Source organism: Hyla sarda, chromosome 9, assembly GCF_029499605.1.
Source record: "Hyla sarda isolate aHylSar1 chromosome 9, aHylSar1.hap1, whole genome shotgun sequence".
Taxonomy (NCBI): Eukaryota; Metazoa; Chordata; class Amphibia; order Anura; family Hylidae; genus Hyla; species Hyla sarda.
This window is the reverse complement of record NC_079197.1, coordinates 59436336-59457198: the sequence shown is the minus strand read 5'-3', so window position 1 is coordinate 59457198 and position 20863 is coordinate 59436336. Positions and strand designations below refer to the sequence as shown.

General features: G+C 44.7%; 1 protein-coding gene across 1 annotated transcript in view; it reads left to right on the top strand.

Annotated features, from left to right (window-relative positions):
• LOC130291605 (rho GTPase-activating protein 6-like) overlaps positions 1–20863 on the top strand; it is an 851736-nt gene that overhangs the window by 500025 nt on the left and 330848 nt on the right. The gene's annotated exons all lie outside the window — the stretch shown is intronic.

Here is a 20863-nt window from a genome sequence, read left to right as displayed (position 1 = left end):
TTCTTTATATTCATGACTATGAAAATTGTAGATTCACACTGAAGGCATCAAAACTATGAATTAACACAAGTGGAATTATATACATAACAAAAAAGTGTGAAACAACTGAAAATATGTCATATACTAGGTTCTAGCTGCCTTTTGCTTTGATTACTGCTTTGGACACTCTTGGCTTTATCTTGATGAGCTTCAATAGGTAGTCACCTGAAATGGTCTTCCAACAGTCTTGAAGGAGTTCCCAGAGATGCTTAGCACTTGTTGGCCCTTTTGCCTTCACTATGCGGTCCATCTCGATTGGGTTCAGGTCTGGTGACTGTGGAGGCCAAGTCATCTGGCGCAGCACCCCATCACTCTCCTCCTTGGTCAAATAGCCCTTACACAGCCTGGAGGTGTGTTTGGGGTCATTGTCCTGTTGAAAAATTAATGATGGTCCAACTAAACGCAAACCGGATGGAATAGCATGCCGCTGCAAGAGGCTGTGGTAACCATGCTGGTTCAGTATGCCTTCAATTTTGAATAAATCCCCAACAGTGTCACCAGCAAAGCACCCCCACCCCATCACACCTCCTCCTCCACACCAGCACACCTGTGAAGTGAAAATCATTTCAGGTGACTACCCCTTTAAGCTCAACAAGAGTGTGCAAAGCAGTAATCAAAGCAAAAGGTGGCTACTTTGAAGAACCTAGAATATAACATATTTTCAGTTGTTTCACACTTTTTTGTTATGTTTATAATTCCACATGTGTAATTCATAGTTTTGATGCCTTCAGTGTGAATCTACAATTTTCATAGTCATGAAAATAAAGAAAACTCTGAATGAGAAGGTGTGTCCAAACTTTTGGTCTGTACTGTACATATATGTCTGGGACACTGAAACTCAAAACCGCATTAAGGGTAAGTTCACATGTGCATATATTTGCTGCAGATTTTGCTGCCCATTGACTTCAATGGGCAGAAAAAAAATCTGCAGCAGAAAAAACCCACGTGTAAACGTACCCTTAATGTGGTTTTAAGTTTCAGGTGTGGGATGCCCCAGACAGAGCAGATTAATGGCACCTGTGATTGACTTGAGGAGGCAGGCAATCAGTATAGACTTTCCTTTGATAACATCTGTACTTCTGCTTTGCATGCACCAATTGGCTGTCTGTTAGTCCCCCTTTATTGTACAGTACTAATGTACTGCTTTTTATCTGATCTGTTTTGTTTTTAGACTTGAAGGCTCTGTTATCCCTTGATATTATTATTTTTTCTTATTTTGGGGTGATATTTTAGGAACACATTTTTCATGGAGTTTTATTTTCTACACATAATGGTTACCCTGGAACAAATTAACCCCTTAATGTAGACTGCCCTACAGGTTTGGCAGCTAAATCCTGACAGAGCTATGCTTTCTTCATAAATGAAGAGTGCTGGCTGTCACTCACTGTAAATGACCAGCATCAGCAAACACTCTAGCTAGGACCCCCCCCCCATGTCTGCAATCGCTGTAAATCTTCGGTCAATTAAGACCGGTGATTTGCAGCGATTTCGGGTCAATCGGGTCACCAGTGACTCGGTGACCCAGAAAAAAAGGGTGATTGGTCACCAATCACACTTGACCAGCAGAAGTCCTCACGATCGGTGTGATTAGACGGCCGGAACAGCCGACCAATCACGCGTCCTGCTGGGCGGCATCGGCGGTGTGATCGGCGGTGGGGGTGTGTGTGGAGGCTCACCTGGGTAAGTTGTCCGTGTGGCTGTGGTGGTCTCCTGAGTAGCGGCGGTCCCGGCGGTCAGTGATGGAGGGATCCAACAGCAGGAGGCAAGCACTGTTTGCTTCCTGCTGTTGCTTAGCAACAATTCCCAGCATACACAGCCAAAGGGCATGCTGGGAGCTGTAGTTATGCAACAGCTGGAGGCAAAACTACAACTCCTAGCATGCACTTTGGCTGTTTGGGCATGCGGCAAGTTGTAGTTATGCAACAGCTGGAGGCACATTTTTTCTATGAAAAACACCATTTTGGAAACTACACCCCTCACAGAATGTAACTAGGGGTATAGTGAGCCTTAACACCCCACAGGTGTTTGACAAATTTTCGTTAACCCCTTAAGGACGGAGGGTTTTTTAGTTTTTGCATTTTCGTTTTTTCCTCATCACCTTCTAAAAATAATAACACTTTCAATTTCCTCCCTGTTACCTGTTGCCTCGTTGATGTGAATAAAGCCGTATCTTCCTGAGCTGAGCTGGAGTTCTTCTCTTTCTTTGTGATTATTCCGGGTGAGGTCCACACCCACTCCGCGCCGAGCATCCAGACCAGGGATTGAGCCGGGATACCTGCTTTCTGTACACTTTCAATTTTGCACCTAAAAATCCATATGATGGCTTATTTTTTGCACCTCCAATTCTACTTTGTAATGAGTCATTTTACCCCAAAATCTACGGTGAAATGGAAAAAAAAAATCATTGTGTGATAAAATGGAAGAAAAAACGCCATTTTGTGACTTTTGGGGGCTTCCGTTTCTACGCAGTACATTTTTCAGTAAAAATGACACATTATCTTTATTCTTTAGGCCCATATGGTTAAAATGATACCCTACTTATGTATGCAGGAAAATTTATACGTTTAAAATTGTCCTATTCTGACCCCTATAACTTTTGTACGGGGCGATATGAGGGCTCATTTTTTGCGCCGTGATCTGAAGTTTTTATCGGTACCATTTTTGTTATGATTAAACTTTTTGATCACTTTTTATTCATTTTTTTATGGTATAAAAAGTGACCAAAAATTGACATGTGCCAGGCACTTTGACCGTGCAGTATAATTAATGATATAGTTTTATAGTTTGGACATTAATGCACAGGGCAATACCACATATGTTTATTTTTATTTACACAGTTTCTTTTTTATTGGGAAAAGGGGGGGGGGGTGATTCAATTATTAGGGAAGTGGTTAAATGATCTTTATTAACTTTTTTTTGCAATGTTATAGCCTCCATAATGGACTATAACATGCAGTCCATTGATTCAATACACTGATCACCACCATTGCATTGCAATGGCAGGAATCAGTGTTATCGGCGGTTGATTGCTCAAGCCTGGATTTCAGGCTTGGAGCTATCAAGCGCCGCTCGGACGCGCAGGAGGCAGGTAAGGCACCCTCCTGTTCCGTTCTAGCTGATCGGGACATCGCAATTGTTACGCCTAGCGCTCCGGGTCCCCGCTCCTCCCCGGAGCACTCACGGCGTCTCTCTCCCTGCAGCGCCCCGGTCGGTCCCGCTGACCGGGAGCGCTGCACTGTCATGGCCGTCGGGGATGCGATTCGCACAGCGGGACGCGCCCGCTCGCGAATCGCATCCCAGGTCACTTACCCGTCCCGGTCCCCTGCTGTCATGTGCTGGCGCGCGCGGCTCCGCTCTCTAGGGCGCACGCGCGCCAGCTCTCTGAGACTTAAAGGGCCAGTGCACCAATGATTGGTGCCTGGCCCAATTAGCTTAATTGGCTTCCACCTGCTCCCAGACTATATCTGCTCACTGCCCCTGCACTCCCTTGCCGGATCTTGTTGCCTTGTGCCAGTGAAAGCGTTTAGTGTGTCCAAAGCCTGTGTTACCTGAACTTCTGCTATCCATCTTGACTACGAACCTTGCCGCCTGCCCCGACCTTCTGCTACGTCTGACCTTGCCTCTGCCTAGTCCTTCTGTCCCACGCCTTCTCAGCAGTCAGCGAGGTTGAGTCGTTGCTAGTGGATACGACCTGGTTGCTACTGCTGCAGCAAGACCATCTCGCTTTGCGGCGGGCTCTGGTGAACACCAGTAGCCTCTTAGAACCGGTCCACTAGCACGGTCCACGCCATTCCCTCGCTGACACAGAGGATCCACTACCTGTAAGCCGAATCGTGACAGTAGATCCGGCCATGGATCCCGCTGAGGTGCCGATGCCAAGTCTCGCTGACCTTACCACGGTGGTCGCTCAGCAATCGCAGCAAATTGCCCAACAAGGACAGCAGCTGTCGCAGTTGACCGCCACGTTACAGCAACTTCTGCCTCTGCTACAGCAGCAACCATCTCCTCCGCCAGCTCCTGCACCTCCTCCGCAGCGAGTGGCCGCTCCTAGCCTCCGCTTGTCCCTGCCGGACAAATTTGATGGGGACTCTAGACTCTGCCGTGGATTTTTGTCTCAATGTTCCCTGCATATGGAGATGTTGTCGGACTTGTTTCCTACAGAACGGTCTAAGGTGGCGTTCGTAGTGAGCCTTCTTTCAGGAAAGGCCTTGTCTTGGGCCACACCGCTCTGGGACCGCAATGATCCTGCCACAGCCACAGTCCAGTCCTTCTTCGCTGAAGTCCGGAGTGTCTTCGAGGAACCAGCCCGAGCTTTTTCTGCCGAGACTGCCCTGCTGAACCTGGTCCAGGGTAATTCTTCAGTGGGCGAGTACGCCATCCAATTTCGTACTCTTGCTTCTGAATTATCATGGAATAATGAGGCTCTCTGCGCGACCTTTAAAAAAGGCCTATCCAGTCGCATCAAGGATGTGCTGGCCGCACGAGAGATTCCTGCCAACCTGCAAGAACTTATCCATTTGGCCACCCGCATTGACATGCGCTTTTCTGAGAGACATCAAGAGCTCCGCCAGGAAAAAGACTTAGATCTTTAGGCACCTCTCCCACAGTCTCCGTTGCAATCTACGCCTGGGCCTCCCGCCGAGGAGGCCATGCAAGTGGATCGGTCTCGCCTGACCCAGGAAGAGAGGAATCGCCGTAGGGAAGAAAATCTTTGTCTGTACTGTGCCAGTACCGAGCATTTCCTGGTGGATTGCCCTATTCGTCCTCCACGTCTGGGAAACGCACGCACCAAGCTCACGTGGGTGTGGCGTCTCTTGGTTCTAAGTCTGCTTCTCCACGTCTCACGGTGCCCGTGCGGATTTCTCCTTCAGCCAACTCCTCCCTCTCAGCCGTGGCCTGCTTGGACTCTGGTGCCTCTGGGAATTTTATTCTGGATTCTCTGGTGAATAAATTCCGCATCCCGGTGACCCGTCTCGTCAAGCCGCTCTACATTTCCGCGGTCAACGGAGTCAGATTGGATTGCACCGTGCGTTACCGCACAGAACCCCTCCTGATGTGTATTGGACCCCATCGCGAAGTGATTGAGCTCTTCGTCCTCCCCAACTGTACCTCTGAGGTCCTCCTCGGTCTGCCATGGCTCCGGCTTCATTCTCCCACCCTTGACTGGACCACCGGGGAGATCAAGAACTGGGACTCTGCCTGCCATAGGAAGTGCCTCTCCCCCCCTCCCAGTCCCGTCAGGCAAGCCTCAGTGCCTCCTCATGGCCCCCGTCCTGGTGACACACTGCCCCGTGCCAGGCTTCGCCCTCTGCCCTCCCTCCCCATTCCCACTCCTGCTGTACTGCCTGCCGTTGAGGAAACCCTCCATTCTTTCCCGGTGTCCTCTTCCCAGGGGAGGCAGTTACCGGACAAAGAAAAGGGGAGACCTAAGGGGGGGTACTGTTACGCCTAGCGCTCCGGGTCCCCGCTCCTCCCCGGAGCGCTCACGGCGTCTCTCTCCCTGCAGCGCCCCGGTCGGTCCCGCTGACCGGGAGCGCTGCACTGTCATGGCCGTCGGGGATGCGATTCGCACAGCGGGACGCGCCCGCTCGCGAATCGCATCCCAGGTCACTTACCCGTCCCGGTCCCCTGCTGTCATGTGCTGGCGCGCGCGGCTCCGCTCTCTAGGGCGCGCGCGCGCCAGCTCTCTGAGACTTAAAGGGCCAGTGCACCAATGATTGGCTGGCCCAATTAGCTTAATTGGCTTCCACCTGCTCCCAGACTATATCTGCTCACTGCCCCTGCACTCCCTTGCCGGATCTTGTTGCCTTGTGCCAGTGAAAGCGTTTCGTGTGTCCAAAGCCTGTGTTACCTGAACTTCTGCTATCCATCTTGACTACGAACCTTGCCGCCTGCCCCGACCTTCTGCTACGTCTGACCTTGCCTCTGCCTAGTCCTTCTGTCCCACGCCTTCTCAGCAGTCAGCGAGGTTGAGCCGTTGCTAGTGGATACGACCTGGTTGCTACTGCCGCAGCAAGACCATCCCGCTTTGCGGCGGGCTCTGGTGAACACCAGTAGCCTCTTAGAACCGGTCCACTAGCACGGTCCACGCCATTCCCTCGCTGACACAGAGGATCCACTACCTGTAAGCCGAATCGTGACAGCAATTTTACCACGATGGTCCCGATCATCCCGACTGAGCTGCTGGGAAGCTTTTACTTTCACTTTAGATGCGGCGATCAACTTTGATCGCCACGTCTAAAGAGTTAATGCCGGACATCAGTCCGATTGGCAATAGCCACGGGTCCTGGTTGCTTATAGCAACCGGGACCCACCGGTTATAATTTGCGCTCACCTGCTGAGCGCGCGTCATACCTCAGGAGATGCTTAAAGGGTTAAAGTTGGACGTAAAAATGAAAATTTCTGATTTTTTTCACTAGAATCCTGGTGTTACCCCATATTTTTCATTTTCACAAGGGATAATAGTTTTTCCTATTACCCCTCGTGAAAATGAAATTTTCACAAGGGGTAATAGTAACACCATTTCTTCTGAGTAAGGGAATACCCCATATGTGGATGTAAAGTGCTCTGTGGGCACACTACAGGGCTAAGAAGAGAAGGAGTGCCATTCTGCTTTTGGACAGAGAATTTGGCTGGAATTGGAGGCCATGTGCATTTACAAAATCCCCATGGTACCAGAACAGTGGACCCCCCACATATGTGACCCCATTTTGGAAACTACACCCTTCACTGAATTTAACAAGTGGTGCAGTGAGCATTTACACCCCACTGGTATTGGATAGTTTTTTTGAACAGTGGTCCGTAAAAATGAAAAATTTTATTTTTCATTTGCACAGCCCACTGTTCCAAAGATCTGTCACACACCAGTGGGGTGTAAATGCTCACAACACCCATTATTATATTTCGTGAGGGGTTTAGTTTCCAAAACTGGGTCACATGTGGGGGGTCCACCTTTCTGGCAGCACAGGGGCTTTACACATGGCCCCCGACTTCCATTCCAAACAAATTCTCTCTCCAAAAGCCCAATGGTGCTCCTTCTCTTCTGAGCTCTGTGGTGCGCCCGCAGAGCACTTTACATCCACCTTTGGGGTATTTCTTTAGTAACTAATTTTTAATTTGCACGTTGAATTTGTCAAACACCTGTGGGGTGTAAAGGCTCACTTTACCCCTTATTACGTTCCTTGAGGGGTGTAGTTTCCCAAATAGTGTGCCATGTGTTTTTTTTTTTTTTTTTGCTGTTCTGGTGACATGTGGGCTTCCTAAATGCGACATGTCCCCCCAAAAACCATTTCAGCGAAATTCGCTCTCCAAAATGCCATTATCGTTCTTTCCCTACTGAGCCCTCTATTGCACCCACATAGCACTTTACATCCACATATGGGGTATTTCCTTACTCCAGAGAAATGGGGTTACAAATTTTAGGGGACATTTTCTCCTATTATCCCTTGTGAAAATGAAAAATTTGGGGTGAAACTAGCATTTTAGTGAAAACTTTTTTTTTTCACGTCCCACTTTAACGAAAGTTTGTCAATCACCTGTGTGGTGTTAAAGCTCACTTTACCCCTTGTTACTTCCTTGAGGGGTGTTGTTTCCCAAATAGTGTGCCATTTGTATCTTTGATTTTGATTTTTTTGCTGTTCTGGCACAATGGGGGCTTCCTAAATGCGACATTGCCCCCAAAAACCAATTCATCAAAATTCGCTCTCCAAAATGCCATTTTTGCTCCTTCCCTTCTGAGCCCTGTAGTACTCTCGCAGAGTACTTTACATCCACATATGAGGTATTTACTTACTCAATAGAAATTAGGTTACAAATTTTGGGGTCATTTTCTCCTTTTACCCTTTGTAAAAATGAAAAAAAATGGTCTACAAGAACATGTTAGTGTAAAAAATGAAGATTTTGAATTTTCTCTTCTATTTTGCTGCTATTCCTGTGAAACACCTAAAGGGTTAACAAACTTTCTGAATGTCATTTTGAATACTTTGAGGGGTGCAATTTTCATAATGACATCCATACTGGGGTATTTCTAACATAAAGACCCTCAAATTCACTTCAAAACTGAACTGGTCCCTGAAAAATTCAGATTTCGAAATCAGAAAAATATGGAAAATTGCTGCTAAACTTTGAAGCCCTCTGATGTCTTCAAAAAGTAAAAACATGTCAACTTTATGATGCAAACATAAAGTAGACATATTGTATATGTGAATCAATATATAATTTAGCATGTCTATTTTACTTACAAGCAGAGAGCTTCAAAGTTAGAAAAATGCTACATTTTCAAAATTTTCATGAAATTTTGGAATTTTTCACCAAGAAATGATGCAAGTATTGACAAAAATGTACTGCTAACATAAAGTATATGTCACGTAAAAAGTATTTCTGAATCAAATTTATAAGTATAAGCATCCCAGTGTTATTAATGCTTAAAGTGACAGTGGTCGGATTTTCAAAAAATGCTCTGGTTCTTAAGGTCAAAATGGGCTTGGTCCTTAAGGGGTTAAATGAATTGTATCATTAGAATCCAATGGCCCTAAGGCATTTAGTCTCAGGATCCTTCAGGTCTTAAGCTAAAGCAACTGTTTGCCTCTATAATTTTTTGGAACACAAATTTGTTCCAGTCCTGCAAAGCACATATGCGTTATTCAATGTGGAACACCTCTTTTTACTGAGTGAATATGCTGACATTATGCTTATATTCGGAGAAGCTCTGTTTTAAATTATGCATTGGAACAGCAATACAGCATCTCTGACTATTAATTCTATCTTGTTATTAGAGACTATGGTGGGAGATTTATCAAAACCTGTCCAGAGAAAAAGTTGCTGAGTTGCCCATAGCAACCAATCATATTGCTTCTTTCATTTTTCAGAGGCCTTTTAAACTAAGAACTGGGGGTGAGGGTCATTCAGACTGTGTGTTTGTGTATTGCATTTTATTGGGGGTCTGGCTGTTTGGATCTCCTTTGAAGTCATGCACTCTGGTCCCATCATATAATCAAACAGATAAGGGGTCAGGAAGAGAGATGCCCCACTTGGTGGGATCAGAGGGGAGGGGGGGAATGGAGTTTCCCTCCAAAGAGGCAGATAAGACTTAAAATGCTGGACTCAACTGGTGTTCAAGGCTATGCCAAAGGACGGCTATACAATCATGCTGCAAGAACTTCATCTTTTGTTTTCTGAACTTGCCTTGCCAAACTCTTTTATATATTTTTATATAGCACTGTGATATCTTTTATCAGATTAAATGTTTAATTAATCAGCTCTGGTCTTTGATCTCTAAATATATGAGCTCACCTTTCCGAAGGCATTTCTGGTGGAAACACGTTTATCTAAGGGTTAATTTGGTGACTTGCTGGGACTAGTAGTGGATACCCAGAGGTCCGGTGGCCTTAACCCTTGCACCATCACACTCTCTCTAATGTTATGGCTGGACCGATAGGGTGTGATCGTGACAACTGGTGGCAGCGTCGGGATATATTTAGAGATTTTTAGTGCTTGCTGGATTTTACCTGTAAGGAAAACTTAGCACTAAAAAGAAATTGCATACATATTCTGTTTCATCTCGGAAATATGGAGGCATATCGCAAGCAGTCCAAGCCTGCACTGGAGCTAATGTGCCAAGAAAAGGACATCCCTACTGCAGGAAAGAACAAGGAACAACTTATTGCTGATCTTGTGGAGTATGATGCCCGTGCAGAAGAGCTGAATGACATGAGACAAAGTCCTACAGCTGGAACTGCCATCCAAGGACTGATATCTCCTGGGGAATACAACATTACTCCCCATCAGGACAGTACTCCACATGAGGCCTTGGACTCTTACATGCGGACTGTCTTACAACACCTTGGGAATGTGGATGCCAATATGAAACTCCAACTGCTTCTCCAGTACCAAACTGCAGAGAGAGAGGCCCCGGCACGAGCCTCAGAGAGAGAGGCCCAGCAGAGGCATGAACTGGAGGTTCTGAGGCTGAGAGGGGATGTTTTATCTGCACGCAGTGATGTGCAGGATCAAGGAGACCACAAACCTCGCTTGGAACATTTCCCCATGTTGGAGAAAGATGGTGATCTGTATGTGTTCCTGAGGGGATTTGAAAAGGTTTGCTGGCAGTTCCATCTACCTAAGGAACTGTGGGGACGATATCTAACCCCACGGCTGCGAGGGAAAGCTCTGGATGTGTTTGCTTCGCTTCCCTCTGAGAGTGACCAGGACTATGAGGCAGTAAAATCTGCCCTGCTAAAAAGTTTTAATCTGACTCCAGAGGCTTATCGGAAAAAGTTTCGGACTTTGCAACAAAGTGCCACAGAAAGCTGCACTCAACATGCAGGTCAGCTAAAGACTGCTTTCAGGCAATGGACTGGGGGCCTACACGTCACTACCTATGAGGCCCTGGAGAACTTGATGGTCCTGGATCAGTTTCTCCAAACACGGAGCTTTGAAGTCAGAGAGTGGATATTGGACCGCAAGCCCAAGACAGCAACGGAAGCAGCAGAACTTGGAGACGACTTTGCCAACAACCGGGCACCAACAGCAAAGCGTGGATCTGCACAAGCTGGAGCAAGTACCTGGAGGGGGGCCACACACCAGCAGCACCAAGCCAGCCGGAAAATTCTTGCCATCAGCACCAAAAGCAACAGGAGCCACATTGGGTCAGGGGGACACCCGCCAATGTTACAGATGCAACAATATTGGGCACCTGAGTGCCACTTGCCCCAACAAAAAGAATTCTCCACCAGTAGCTGGAGGACACACAGCTGTTCTTCTGGTGTCCGGAGCGGTGGAGAAAAGAGCGGATAACCTGCAGAGTGTAACTGTGGGTGACCGGGTGACAGTGGGTTTGCGAGATTCTGGAGCCTTCTTTACCTTGGTGCAGCCTGAAGTGGTGGATACAGAGGACATCATCCCTGGAAGAACCATGGCTTTAAAAGGAATTGGAGGTGTGCGGCCTGCTGTGCCCATGGCCCGTGTGTACCTGGATTGGGGTACAGGCAAAGGTTTGCGGGAGGTGGGGGTCTCTGAGGACATCCCTGTTAATGTTCTGCTGGGGAATGATGTGGGTCGGATGCTCTGTCATTATGCTCCAGAGGACACTACCTGCACACCGGATGGGCTAGGAGAGAGCTCTGTTCATTCTGAAGCACTCAGACGGATCCCTCCAAGGAACAGCCCAGGATAAAGGCAGCGCACAAGACTTCAAAGGTAAAATGGTTTATTTACCCGGCATGCAACGCGTTTCGCTGGATAACCAGCTTCATCAGGCCTGATGAAGCCGCGCAAGTGCGGTGAAACGCGTTGCTAATAAACCTCATTCTCTTACCTGGGCTCCAATACCTTCTCTATGGTCAGCGCCGAAAATCATGGTTTCTCTCTGAAGCGCCTTTCCTCTTTTCAAAATCAATTCCAGTCTGGTTAAAATAAAGTATTCACATTTATTAGTGCATACATATGGTGGACAATCATGCAAAACACGTTTCGGGGTTAAATTACCCTTGGCTGGACCCCGGTCCTGTTTTTTGGCACCCTTTTTACTATTTAAATGTAATAGTAATGGTACTGTAAAAATGTAGACAACTTTTTTTTGCAATTGAGAAAGGGGTGATTTAACCCCGAAACGCGTCTTGCATGATTGTCCACCATATGTATGCACTAATAAATGTGAATGCCTTTCAGAGACCAAATTCAATTCCAGTCCGGTTAAAATAAAGTATTCACATTTATTAGTGCATACATATGGTGGACAATCATGCAAAACACGTTTCGGGGTTAAATTACCCCTTTCTCAATTGCAGAAAAAGTTTCACTAATAAATGGGAATACTTTATTTTAACCGGACTGGAATTGAATTTGTTCTCTGAAAGGCAGTGTCACTGCAGAACATCTTTGTACCTCCGCTATCCCCATTTTCTTTGCCGACCTCTACCTGAGTATTACGGCCAGACTCCGCAGGCTGGAGCCCAAGATCTCTCGTCTGACTGCACACAGAGGGGTGACACGCTTTTACCAAGACTTACCCCAGTGAGCACATATCACACGGTGGGCATGTGGGACATAAAACCCACAGAATTACACAAGGCGCTGCCCTCTCAATTTTTCTTTTTCTTTCCTATAATTGCCTGTTAAAGATTGGGACGCTCCACTGGCAACAGACAAGCTTTCCAAGAAACAATCTCTATGTATACCACGCTGCTTAGATGGAATCCATATACCACATTGCTACACTTCAGCTTCCCTTGCTACAAGTCAGAGAAAAGAGCTTCACATCTTCTCAGACACATCTACTGAGGCCATAGCAGCTGTTGCCTACCTCAAGGTAAGAGACTCTTCTAATCTGTTTGGGAAAGCTAAGTTAGCACCTAAGCCAGATCACGCAATCCCTAGGCTTGAACTTTGTGGGACTGTTCTAGCTGTAGAAATTGCAGATTTCATATTACGTGAGCTGGACATTCTGATAGATGACACCAAATTCTACACAGACAGCAAGGTTGTTCTGGGCTATATATACAACCAGACTAAACATTTCTATGTGTATGTCAGCAACCGTGTTAAAAGAATCAGGAACTCATCTAAACATGAACAGTGGCATTATGTCCCATCTGAAATGAATCCTGCAGATCATGCCACCAGGCCAGTGTCTGCAAATGCCTTTGCTAATTCTACTTGGATAACAGGTCCTGAATTCCTGCTGGATCAGCCAGAAGAAACCACAGCTGATGTCGTCAGTATTCTAGAACCTGACAAGGATCCAGAGATTCCTCTGGAAGTTAAAACCCTCGTCACCCGAACTAAACAAAGGCTTGTCTTGGCAGCACTTTGAACGTGTAAAGACTCACGGCAGTAGGCAGGACACACACAGTGGTAGTAGATCCGCTGGACCTGTGTGGCAGATGACGTGGGCTGTGCCAGGGAGCGGAGTCTAAGGTGCCGCTGGTTTCCACCAGAGCCCGCTGCAAAGCGGCATGGTCTTGCTGCGGCAGGCAGCACCCAAGTTCGCTATCCCTGGCACGGCTCGACCCAATAGGTGGCTGAGATGATGATGCGAGGCACAGAAGGGATTAGGCAAATCGTGGTCAGGAAAGCAGGAGGCCAGGGCTGGCGGCACAGGTGCCTAGTCAGGAACGAAGCAGAAGGGCTATGGGCAGGCGGCACAGGAGCAAGGTCAGGAACGTGGAGCAGAAGGTCAGATACACAGTATAGCTAGGAAGATAACGCTTTCACAATGGCTCTAGGGCAACAAAGATCCGGTAGAGAAGAGGGGGAGGTGCAGAAACTTATAAGGAAAATGCAGGTGAATGTACTAATTAAGGGCACATTGGCCCTTTAAATTTTAGAGCACTGGCGCTGCAAGAAGACAGAAGGGACGGAGGAGGGCAGAGGTGAGTGACGGACTGGGACTCGCATGCGGGCACTTCACGCAATGCGAATCCCAGCCCCACCAACAGGTGCGGGAAGGGAGCGTTCACGGCCAGGGTGTCTGGCCAGCGTGCAGACAGTGACAGAATGATTTTTTAAGTGGAAAAGGCTTGTACATCGCAAGGTTAGTCCACACTGCTTGCTGCTTCACACAAAGCCCTCCCCTGTTCAATGTCAAGGTTGGCACATGTGTCAAAAGCTTCTTTCTGCAAAGGACATTACTGAAGGTGGAATGGTCATAATAGTGGTATTTCCGTTGTTTAAGTTGTTAATGTGTGTCCCATGTTGTTTGTTTAGATCACATGTTCCCTTTGTTTTCACACGTGATCACGTTCGTATACTGGCTGGAAAAAGCACTACCAAGCGCTAAACAATCTGTCCCGGTTACGTCCCCTGCCTCCACTCCTGTACCAGCTCGTTATGGCTGACAACTATCAATAAAATGCTGTACGGATGGTGAGTGCAGTCCTTGTCTTATTTTCATAATTGTTTTTGCATCTTATTGGACTTTTGCACCGCCTTATCCTACATCATATTCTGGGAATCCTCACGCTACCCACATCGGTCACCTGTCCAACTGCAGCCTTAATTTTGTAGTGCCGGACTGACTACCTCCTCTTCATCACACAACATATTTGCAGTCTTTTTCTTCTATTCCTGAGCACATACTAGAAGGCTACCAAACAACAGCTGAAATTATGGAAGTGGATTCACAAGCAATAACGGATAACCCGGAATCAAGTGTACAGGCGAGACGAGTGGAGGCGGGGACGTATTTTTTGTCTTGTAACGTGAAATACCAACTCTCGGTGATGGGAATTAAATCTTTGGAGTAACATATTTCCACACTGGCCGATAAAGAGTGCCGTCTCTTTTGGACCATAAATTCTTTGGAGTCCAATGCGGTCAGTGAGCGGACACCACGAGTTTCCATTGCAGCTTATACAGATGACCCCTACTCTTCACCACACAACATGCTTGCGTATGCTGTTGGTTCCTACCTTTGACTTCAAGAAGAAAGAGTCTTGAACTTTATTGTTATAACTTTCAGTCTTGTTGCATTATTTGCATGTTCTTCTTTATGTCTTCCAGGTTCTCAAGGCATCAAGTAAATTGCACAGTTTATTTGCAATTGCATAACTATTGTTATGGTATAAAATAGTGACATTTACTATGCCAGACCGGGAGTATGCTGTTACACAGTTAATATTCTCATTATTGTAGATGGAATTTACATAGTTTATTCTTTGATCCATTTCCTATGGATTTTTCTATGGGTAGTTATTTGATGCAGTTATTTGCTGCTACCTTGTGTTTTTTGGTAATGCACATATCTCTCTCTCTCTCTCTCCTGAAAGCTATGACTCATTTCCTTCGTATGTAACCACACCCCTGCTAAGGGCATCACTTCCCTTGTCATGGATGCCTGCATCTGCCACATGTAACAGGGACTCATGTATTCTGCATGCTAAGCTAAGGAAAGCATCATCTTTTGACCGCATAACACTGAAATCCATTAATTCTGCTGTATTCCTGTTGTTTTATGTACAGAAAAACCCAGCTTGTGGATGAAAACAATATTGGTGAGTTCAGCTATCTGATGAGGATTGTCCGCAGTGGTTATATCTGCTTAGTCAGGCCAGGCATAGAGGTCTTACAAGGGAAAGATTGCTATTACAGCAATCTGATTCAGAATACACATCATGAATACATGACTTGTTAGTACGAGTCAGCTGACGGCTGTACTGAATGTTTATTGGTCTGTGAGCTATTTATATAGAAGGGCCGACCGCACATTGATCACGCCCTGGAAGAAGCCATCTGTTGGCGAAACGTCATGTGGTGATGGCTCACATTGTAGGGAGTCAAAATGTATGTTCCTTATATGTTTCTTTTACATGTTTTAAATCTGATGTATCAATAAAGTATATTCCATAAAGTCCATGTAATGTCTGTTTATTTGTTTTTGTGTTTTTATGTCTTGGGGTCTGTTCAGACATTAGTTTTCATGTCTAAGCAGTTTTTGTTATAATTCTTCCTAGCCTTGGAAGAGTTAAAGGTTCTCATCCTATTGCAGCTTTGGTGTGGCTTTAAAATCCTAGCTCTGCTACACTCTGATTGCTGATGATTTTTGCAATTCTGAACATGTCTTGTAATATTTCTGAGTTTTAACCATGGTAGTAATCTGGTTTATTATAGATTTTAGTCTGTGGTACATTTGTCGGTTTTTAGGATTATTGTATGTCCGTTCTGCTTTTGCCTTGTATCTTAGTCTGTGTTCACACTGATAGTATCTAGACCTGTGTCCCTCCACGTTTCCCTTGGAGTTTGATTTTGAGGAGTCTGTTCAGACTCATCCGTTTCTCAGTCTAGTTTTCCGTGTTTTATATTTCTGTTTCCTTCTAGGCCAGTATCCTGATCACACGGTGGAGTGTGTCCGTTGGCTAGAAGTCTATCTGGAGTTAATGTTGTTGTCCCTCCAAGTTTGGAGTGGGGAGTCTAGCTTGTTCTTTGTATGTGTCCAGAGTTAATGACTAATCTTTAGAGTTCATGATCTTTAGTGTCCTCTGTGCTTACTCACTGATCTATGTCCTCTGAACTTAATCTGTTTATGTTAGTTATCTTAGTCCAGTGTAAACAGTGTTCTATGTTCCTGATTAGTTTAGTGTTTGACATTCAGTTCATCTGTTCATCCCCTGCATATTCTGGTTTCTGCTGGATACTTATTCCATACCTTGTTTTGTTCATTTATTCATATCAGCCGTTTATCTTGGTTCAGGTTCTGAACTGTATGTTAGTTCACTACATACTCCTCTGTTTGCCTGTATATATTCTGTCTTGTATATCTGCTTGTTTGGTAGTTTTCCCATTATGTTTCTGGCCTTTGACCGACTATGCAGATTATTTGTTTTTACACCCACTGCACTTTAGCTCAGGAAGGCACCGTCACCATGGTTGTTGATCCGCCATTTAGGGCGGATTGGCAAGTAGGCAGGGAGAGTGTTATTAGGGACAGCTTAGGGCTAACTCTCCCTGTCCACCCCCGGTCATGACAGTTCAACCTAAATCCCAATTGTGTCCCCACTATGTTGATCCAGAGAGAGACAAAAAACACTTATGAGGCTGATGCCAATGCTCCATGCCAGTGAGAAAAAAGTCCTTCCAGACTCAGAATATATCTCTGGATCAATGTTCTGTCCCTATAAATCTAGTATCCATAATCTGTAATGTTGTCCAGGATATCTAAGAACAAACCCTCGGTGGATCCTCCACTTTCTGTATGAGCTCCGAGGGACAGTCAGAATACAGAAAATGACATAGATTTTCAGGCACTCTCTTGGGTGTTAACATTAACTGAAAGAACAGACTTAATGGTAGATATAAAAATAAAAAAGTTTTATTGTAAAAGGACAACGCGTTTCGAGAATACACAATTCTCTTTGTCAGGTACCCATGCATGCTTAAACTTCTTTACTAAATTTGCAGCTACCACTTCTACAGGAAGGCTATTCCATGATCCACTACTTTAAAACTATGTCCTCTTTTTAGAAGATTTATTGTATTTGTGGGCATATGGACGTTATAGGGTGAATATCCCCTTATGATTCCCTCTAGGGAGCCACGTCATCTCTGGTAGGCGCCTTCCATTTTAAATGGCAATATTTTATTTAGGCATAGTAGGTATAACACTTTTTTTATATCAAATGATTTTTCCCCAAAAATTATAAAAATGCCCCCTTATATATTAAAAAGAAATTTACAATTTCAATATATATATATAGTATCTTTATCAATCTTACCAAATGCCATACTAATATTCAATAGAAATATGGATTTATCTTATACAAAATATGATGCATGTGTCATGTAGGGCAGCGATAAGTGCAGCTCTGACCTCACCCACAGCCACTATTCCTGCCTACTTGGGTAGCAGCCTTAAGTGATGGATCCTTAACTGGACAGCGGTCCTTGTTCTGAATAAGAGCAGGGTGTAACAAGGCCCAAAACAATAAACAAAACACTGTACAGATGTCAGGAAAGCAGGTCAGGATAAAGGGTTAACAGGCAAAGTATAATGTACAAAACAGGGAATAAACAGACAGAGAAAGCTTAGTCAGGCAGGCCAAAATCAAGAGATCTCACAATACAAAATGTCGGGTCACAATGCCAGGAGTCAAAAGTACACAGTAACAAGTGATACAGAAGCTAGTTCAGAATGACTGTACACAGACAACTTGACATACAAACTGACTCTGTATTTATGAGCACCTAAGAATGGCGTGGACGCTGAGACCAGATGTAATTGGCTGTATGTTCAAGCCGCCTGATAGGCCCAGGTGTTGTCACAGCAATGCATGATGCCTCAGTCAAACTCAGGAAAATTTACCCTTAAGTCAGAACCAAATCCTACTTATTAGAGTAACCCACCCCCTTTTGTTCATAAGTGAGGGTTTCTCTGGGTGTGAGGTGTGAAGTATGAACTGAGGAAGCAGGAAGCCACGATTTCTCTTCTGGCCCATAACTCTTCCAATGGACCTAGTACTGAAAGGGATTCTGAGCCTTATGGTTATCCACTATCTTAGAGACTTTGGTACTTTATTCCACCCTTAGACATCTCATCCCCTTTGTACTGTATAAGAATGAAAAAAAGACAGAGCTCTCATCGGGCAGTACGTTTGATCAGATGTAAATATTTAGAGTGAGCGGTTTATGCAATAACCACTCACCTTGCCTGGTTGCATTAGGCATGCAGCAACCTGGATTGTCTCAGTGTGGAAGTAACGGTGCAGCCGTCCAGAGATGTCGAGGAGGTGGCAGCCTCACTCGATAGTAGATAATCAGGATAGAAGGGGAAAAAAACTCTGGATCCTCAGCGCCACCCGTTGCAATAAACTTCAGAAGTCACTGGTACAATTAAAATTTTCTTTATTCACATAGAAATGCATAAATTGATAATATATACACATCACTCTATAAATACAACCCATACCATATACACCACGTAGCAACATCAACATAGACAGACAATCTTTATATTTCATTTACATATAGATTGACATTCATTAATCTTATATAACCACACCCTATATGTGCATATAATATGATAGTACACATGAACATTCATTATATTTCTTAATTACATCTAACACCCATCAAACATAGAAACTCAATAGCTCAGATACACATATCCAAAATGAAACCCTTACTATATACCTAACACAACAATGCATCTCATTACACTTGGTATTTCAGATATACATACATCCATATTATTCATGACTACACCACATACATTCATACAATATACAAATAAACTCATATTTCAACTGAACATTTAGTAACGCTGCAGTCTCCAAGAGTAGGAAAACCGCACTAAAGCTCTATACAATCAATAACCGTGACCTCCCCCAACATAAAAACTCCATAACTAAGTCCTTTTAGCGCTCTTAGCCCTCAGCAATGGTGAACTTCCCCATGGAAAAAACATGTCTAAGAACATTGGAATACATCAAGTATAAAGAATGTATTCCAAGAGAGCACAATGGCTTAGGACATCAAAACACAGCGATATCGTTCCTCTTCCGACACTAGCCGTCCCTCCACGGAGTGTTTCAGATCTTCATCTGTAGATCACTAATAATAAGACTAAGACTATTATACTTTGAAAACGGGTGAAGCAAAGCTGTAACTCAGAACATGCTACCATCGGTATTGCTCCGTCGGGAGCCGGCTCCTCCTCCTCTTTTTCTAAACACATCAAGCTAATCAGAGCCACCGCTCTGGGTATGGAAGCTCAGTTGATGCCGACATTCAGAAACAGTGTAACAAAGTTATATAGAGAAGCTGCTCCTGGATCTTAGGAAGTAAGAGTAGGTAGTCACTTGGAAATTGAAACTAAAAGTATCTTTTAATAATATTGTATGTTTTACTATGTTAGAGTATTTTTATTTATTTTTTATTTTTTTATTTTTTTATTTTTATGAATGAACTACTGATGTGTCAGTTAGCAGTGCTACATCAGCGCATGTCTATGACAGATCTTAAGCACCACCTGACACTGTTTAAGGCATCCATCTTTTATTATATAAAGCTGTTATTTTATATTGTCTGTATAAGCACCAAGGTCAGTGAGAAAGAGGTATCCTAAACCTCGAAACGCGTCTGCCATAGGTGAATAAAGAAAATTTTAATTGTACCAGTGACTTCTGAAGTTTATTGCAACGGGTGGCGCCGAGGATCCAGAGTTTTTTCCCCTTCTATCCTGAACATCTCATCCCCTATGAGATGTCTGATTGGTGGGGCCCCACCACTGCGACCCACTCCTCCCCCCCCCCCCACACACACACACAATCTCCGTGCAGCACCCGGCATTCTGTACTGGATGCTGCTCCAGTCTCGGAAACACTGGGCTTCTCCCCTTCCATTCATGTGGGCCACCAATACTTCATCTGAACCAACCTCTTAGTTTCCAATATACCTTGATGATCTGCCATTGGAGAGGTATGATGTCCCTTTAGAATAGGTAGATGAAATTGCCTATTGAGTACAAAAGTTTTGTCACAAGGAACATCTGGGGGAGCTAAATCTTAAAGGGGAAAACTTTTTTTTTTTTCAATCAACTGACGCCAGAAAGTTAAACAGATTTGTAAGTTACTTCTATAAAAAAAAATCTTAATCCTTCCAGTACTTATTAGTGGCTGTATACTACTCTTTTTTGTTACGACCACAGTGCTCTCTGCTGACACCTCTGTCCATGTCAGGAACTGTCCAGAGCAAGAGAAAAACCCAATTTTTCCAGTGGAGTACCCCTTTAATTATCTTCAATCTTTGAAAACAAGTCTGAAAACATGGAAAGACTGCTGAAACCACAAAATCCTTAGGTAGAATAGTTTCAGGATCTGAGTTTTGGGGCTGAATAGTAATCACCAAAGTGAAACTGACAAGGGTTAAATTATTTAATTCTTGTGATCAGTATTTACTGTCTTCAGTATTAACAGCACCTTCCAGGAAGTGTCTCAAATCCTCGAAAGCCAGTAATTCTCTATTACCTAAATCATAATTACATTCAGTATTACAATTTTTTAAGAAAAAAAGGCACAGGGAGGAAGTTGGATGTATGAAGGAGTTCCCTTGGGGGAGAACAGCTCCAACACCCAATGCATCCACTTCAACAGTAAACGGCTTGAGAAAAACTTGCAAAACTCAACTCCAGTTTGCTGTCTGGGCATGCTGGGAGTTATAGTTTTGCAACATCTGGAGGGCCACAGTTTGGAGACCAACGTGCAGTGGTCTCTAAACTGTTGCCCTCCAGCTGTGACCACTGTAAACAGCTGTCTCAGCATGCTGGGAGTTGTAGTTTTGCAACAGCTGGAGGCACACTGGTTGGAAAATACTGAGTTAGGTAACAGAACGTAAC